Consider the following 6,021-nt stretch of genomic DNA (forward strand, 5'->3'; position numbering starts at 1 on the left):
AGCCCTTCGACCCATTTGGACTTCGTGCCAGCTATCCGGTCGGTCCGTCGACCTAGCTGGGTTTCGTGTCAAACGTCCGGTCAGCCTGTCGACCCGTTTGGACTTCGCCTGCACACTCGATCAGAGTGTTAGACCAACAACAAAACTAACTTAACCTATTTTGTCATTCATCAAAACCCGGGTTAGACTGTTAGTGTTAACCACACCAACAATACTTCTTGAGGCGGTAATACACTTAAAAGGTGATATTCCACTCTATTGTTGGCTACGAAATCACTTTGCTCCTTTTTTGTACAGGTACCCTTCTTTCTCTATGCCTTATTGATCTTTTGGAATTGTAAAATCGTACTTAATTATTAAAATAATTTCAAAGTTGATTTTTGGAATACCTCCATTCGGCATTTCTAGAGTGCCAACTCCCCCTCAAACTTTAGTGGGATGAGGCTTGGCTCGGCTATTGATTTTGCTTCGATCGATGGTTAGTCCTTCTGAAGCATCTTTGCTCTGATATCAATTGTTAGACCTTTAACGACCGACTAGAGGGGGGGGGGGGGTGAATAACTTGAAATAAAAATAAAACCTTTCTCGTCTTTTCAAGCTAAATTAAGAAACACTTGCATAAAAGAACCTTAATTAAAGAGAGAAAGAGGCAGATCGTTTACTTGGCAAGTAAAGCTCATTAAAAGTCTCCTTCAGGCGGAGAAACCTCTTACAGCAGTTGAAGCACTCAATTACAAAGCTAAACTCAATTAGAATCAATTACAAGTGTTGTTGTTATACTTTCTAGGTCTAGGGGTCTTTTTTTAGCCCTTGGAAAATCTTATCCAAGGCTGGAAGACGCCTCTAAAAAGGTGGAAGGCGCCTCCAGTAAGGCAAGCGAAGATATGGTTTTATCTTCACTAACAGTTAATTTTGCCCAATCTAAGGCGTCTTTAATGGATTGAAGACGCCTTCCACAAAGGCTCGAAGATGCCTTCAAGGGTTGAAGGCGTCTTCCACCAGAAAGGCCCAGGGCGCCTTGAACAGCTGTTACCGAGCTCCACACTTCTCCATTGGCTCTTCCACTACTTTGCTTGTTTAGGTGATTTCGACCATTTGGAATAGGGCTCACCCGAACCCATTTTTCTGCCTTCTCCTTCAGCAGGCTTCCTCCTTGACTTATCGTCCCTCGAATGTCGCGCACGTCTTTCTCGTCCACTGATGCACTCTTTCGCAGCACCTCGTCCCTCGGACGCACTGACCCCATCGGCTCTCTCTCATGCCGTCCTTCTTACTAGCTGCATCTTCCGCTCGACTTCTTGTGTTCCTAAGCTCTTGCACACTTAGATACAAGGATCAAACACAACATGACCTAACTGAACTTGATTGACCACATCAAAACTACCTTGGGGTATTTATAATCCGTGCATTCAGGGGCGGATCCAGCGGGGTGGGGGGCATCGGCGGTCACCCCCCTTGCCGACTGTGGAACCCCTAGTATTATGAGGTTTCACCGATGGAGATAGAGGATACCGCCCCTTGTTCCGCGTAAAAATCACCCATCCATGCTTGAATTCCTAGATTTGTCATTGCGTGCATTGCATATCTTTTGGATTTGGTAGGTGATAATTACTAGCTAGGCTTTGGCCTCTACAAGGTCAATTCTCGACGGACGCATGTTTTTAAGAAAAAAAATCTCTCCCACCCTCTAGCCACTTAGTGGTTGGCTATAAACTAACTCCGTGATTTATCTCTCTTCATATAAGCTAGGGACAAGCTGTCAAGAGCGTTTGGAGTGAACGTAATCACCTTTTACTATAATGAATTCAATTATTTCTTTTTCCCTACTTTGAAAGTGCAAGCTGATCACCAACAAATATGAGAGCGCATTGAGGTCCATTACTATGGTACAAAAGATGAATTCATGTGCTTGGATGGAGCACGGGATGAAACTAAGGAGAGGAAAGAGGAAGAGTTACATAGTTTATTACGTTGTACCCATATCTTTCATTTCATTTGAAATAAAGTAAATGGATGTAAGAGGCAGGCAAACTGGTGTCCTTACCTGGAGGACCTCGACAACCACAAGAGCATCCTTTTTCTGCCAATCTTTGTCACATACTGCGATAAGATTGGGCATTGGGGCCCCAGTTTCTCTGGCCATAATTTCAGTGCACTTAAGGATGATAGGTTGAAAATTAAAATACAACATGAAGAGCCAATGGATGGATAGCCTACAACTTTGAGGGGTTAGGAATAAAACATCATTTGAGATCAATCACCAAGCTGTCTCTCTCTCTCGGTGCCTCAGCTGGCACCCAGTTTAATTTTAACCCACTCATTTCTGCTATCTTTCTTAATCAAGAATCATTAGTTGAAACCGTGATGATTTGACAAGACATCATGATATGCTATTTATTCTGCTAATTTAATGCTTGTGTTTACTACAAGAAGAAGTCAAGAAGTCATGCAAATCTCTCCCTTCTATAAAAATATTCAGTTCTTACTTTTTCTTGTTGGAAACAGCTTTGATTATGAGTATTTTACAAGTATAGATTGGACTAGGGAAGAAGAGGACTTAGAATTTTCTTTGAGAAATTATAAGTTCAAGGTAACTACTTTGAGAAGTTTTCTCGAGTACTAAAGCTTGTTAAATTTCTTCTAACTGTATTATTATACAAAAAAATCTGCAATCTAATTAATTTATTCCTAGACTGAGATATTTTCTAATATAACAAAAATTCTGGATAAGTCATTGTCTGATGAAACTTTAAGTTGCACCACCAAACATTACAACTGATGAATTCATATCCAGATCCATCAGGACAAACTGTTGAGGTCACTACAATAATTACTGTATTTTGGGATAAATTTTGGGACGAATTTATAAAAAAAATTCGTTGCAAAAGATTTTGGGACGAAATTTGGGACGAAAAATTTTTCGTCCCAAATAGGTTGATGCCAACTTTTGGAACAAATTTATGTTTGTTGCAAAATTGGCAACGAAATTGGGGACGAAAATAGGGACGAAAATAATTTTCGTCCCCAAATTCGTCGCAAAATTTGTAACATATACGGTAGAAGTTTATAGAATTTTGGGACGAAAAATTTTTTTGTTGCAAACTTAGCAACGAATTTGGGGTCAAAAAATTTTGCCGAATTTTTTTTTGTTGCTAATTTTGTCCCAAATTTTGCGTATGATTTTCCAACGAATAGTAATCTTGTTGCAAAATCGGCAACGAATTTGGCAACAAAATTTAGCAACAAATTTTATTTTCGTTGCGAAAGCAGTCGCCAAATTTGCAACAAAAACCCTTATTTGTTGCAATATTTCATATAATTTTGGGACGAAAAATTTTTTTGTTGCAAACTTAGCAACGAATTTGGGGTCAAAAAAATTTTGTCGAATTTTTTTTTATTGCAAATTTTGTCCCAAATTTTGCGTATGATTTTCCAACGAATAGTTATTTTGTTGCAAAATCGGCAACGAATTTGGCAACAAAATTTAGCAACGAATTTTATTTTCGTTGCCAAAACCGTCGCCAAATTTGCAACAAAAACCCTTATTTGTTGCAATATTTCATACAATTTTGGGACGAAAAATTGTTTTGTTGCAAACTTTGCAACGAATTTGGGGACAAATTTAGTGACGAATTAATTTTTATTGCTAAGTTAGTCCCTAATTTTGCAACGAATAAGATATTTGTTTCAAATTTGGCAACGATTTTGGCAACAAAATTTGGCAACGAATTAAATTTTCGTTGCCAAATCCGTTGCTTTTTTTTATATGGGATTCTGGGACGAATCCACAGATTCGTCCCAGAATCTGGGACAAAATTACGATAGATTGGCAACAAAAATTATTTGTTGCCAAATTCGTTCCTACTATCAAAACTACATTCTAGATATAGCTGTTTTCTACAATTCAATCCATACATACATATGCAACAAATTCAAATAACACATTCAACACATCATAATTAACATTAACACATCCTAATTAACACATCTTAATTAATTCACAGACATCTATTCATTCAAACTCAACAAATCATACAATATCATAATTTGTTCTTTAAGCTACTCAAAAATATTTCACAAGTTCAACACTCCAACAAGTTTCCATACAAGCCCATCAATCCAAGAAGGTACATCAATCCAACAAGTTAAACAAACTAAGATACATCAAGTTATCTTCTTATTCCACAAAAGCTTTCATCCCCATCAAGTCTTCTTTTCCTACATAAAAATAAACAAATAAACTAGATCATATGTAACCAGAAAACATCACATGTTTCTATAATTAATTTAAATAAACAGAATCCAGTTAAAATGTAAGGTTTACATCTTGCTCTTTGAACTATCAACAGATCACTAAATCACACAGACATACTTAGATAGTAGAGTCGAATGATAGTGTAATCTATCCAACACCATACTGTCATGAATTATTGTGCAGTTCTAGAGAAAGAGCTTACTGTCCTTGACTGTATTGCTTGCAGAAACCAATTGGTCAGCATATGCCATGTTTGCTTTTCTTTCAATAGTGTTTAACATTGCTCATTGGGGACCTTTACGAAGTGAATATCAATAGTTGAGTGTTTGCTCCATCCTTAATCAATTATAAATGGTTTTAATTGTATTCAAGGTTTTCAATTACAGCTTACTGTAGGCTTGAGGAGACCATATACAAAAACACTAGTAGGAAGCATTTAAATTGGGGATCGGCAATCTAATAAACAGAATTGTGATGTTTGAAGTCTTCATATTGCTGTAGGGGCACAACCATTCGATCAAACCAAGAATGTAAGATAAAGCTTCTTTTGCTCTTGGATAATTTGCACTTGATCAATGTTAGTGTGATACTTTGTTGTTCACTTCTAAGTAATCTTTAGGGATTAACTTCGGCAATTGTTCTTAGTGGAGAGGCCTAATGTATTTATCTGTTCAAAAGATACAATTGTCCAGAAGTCCCTCTTCCTAGAAGCTGCAATTGTTGCTAAAAGTATTCATTAGTTTACGATTGATGATAATGACTGTGGCTACTATATCTGTATTCTGCTGGTGCAATTGAAATTGATCTCCAAAGAATTACTTTATGCAAATGATCTGTTAATGAAATATAGGCCTCTGACTCATAGGGTATTATTTTAAAGAATGGCCTAGATGATATATTAAAAAGATTTCCTGCAACAATGATAACATCTATATTCTACCCTGACCTGATCACTGGTTAAAATTACAGATCCTGGTTTTCTTACAGAGTTGATGATCTTCCTCTAGGTGAAATAAATGAAGTCTATCTTTTGGATTTCATTGGATCCTCTGGTTTTATCGGGGAATTATATCCAAAAGTCGAGAGGTACCACTTTCAACTTTTTAGGTCCATGTCCTTCATAGTTTCCTTTTCCTTCTTTTTGCTGTGATGTTATTTAATGTATATTAGTTTGTCTTTCATCTTGTTCATAGAGTAATAGTGCTAAGAATCCTTATCTTCTCAATTACATGTGAGGTTCTTAATCCTGGCATGTGATTTCCTTTTGTTTGCTTTTCCTTTCAGTGTGATAATATTAGACCATCATAAGACTGCAGTTGAAGCTCTCTGTGGCAATGCTTCATTTGGCAAGAATGTGATAAAGGTTATTGATATGGATAAGAGTGGTGCTACAATTGCATTTGACTTCTTTAAAGAAAAGCATTTGACTTCTTACAATTGCATAAGATAAAGTTATTGATTTGGATTCGTCCCAAACTTAAAAAAAAAATCAAATCGTAAGACTTACATATCGACCTAGAGACATCAGAATTTTATGAAACAAGTTTCTATGTGTTCGTATCATTGTCCTGATCACAAATATATATTTATAAATATTTTTGACCAAATATATTGATTGTTTGAATTTTTTATCCTAATTTGACCTAATTGATTAAAAAATTTAAATCTCTTAAAATATTAATTAAAAATTATGGATGATGGTATATTTATGATCAGGACAATAATACGAATCCATAGAAATTTATTTCATTAAATTTTGATGTCTC

General features: G+C 36.2%; 1 long non-coding RNA gene across 1 annotated transcript; it reads left to right on the top strand.

Moving 5' to 3' along the window:
• The first annotated feature begins 5,239 nt into the window (after positions 1 to 5,239).
• Positions 5,240 to 5,679, top strand: LOC121990112. Its single transcript, XR_006114462.1, has 2 exons — positions 5,240 to 5,341; positions 5,540 to 5,679. It is a non-coding gene; the product is annotated as an uncharacterized LOC121990112 (long non-coding RNA).
• Positions 5,680 to 6,021: the final 342 nt, after the last annotated feature.

The sequence above is a fragment of the Zingiber officinale genome, chromosome 6B (genome assembly GCF_018446385.1).
Source record: "Zingiber officinale cultivar Zhangliang chromosome 6B, Zo_v1.1, whole genome shotgun sequence".
Lineage (NCBI taxonomy): Eukaryota > Viridiplantae > Streptophyta > Magnoliopsida > Zingiberales > Zingiberaceae > Zingiber > Zingiber officinale.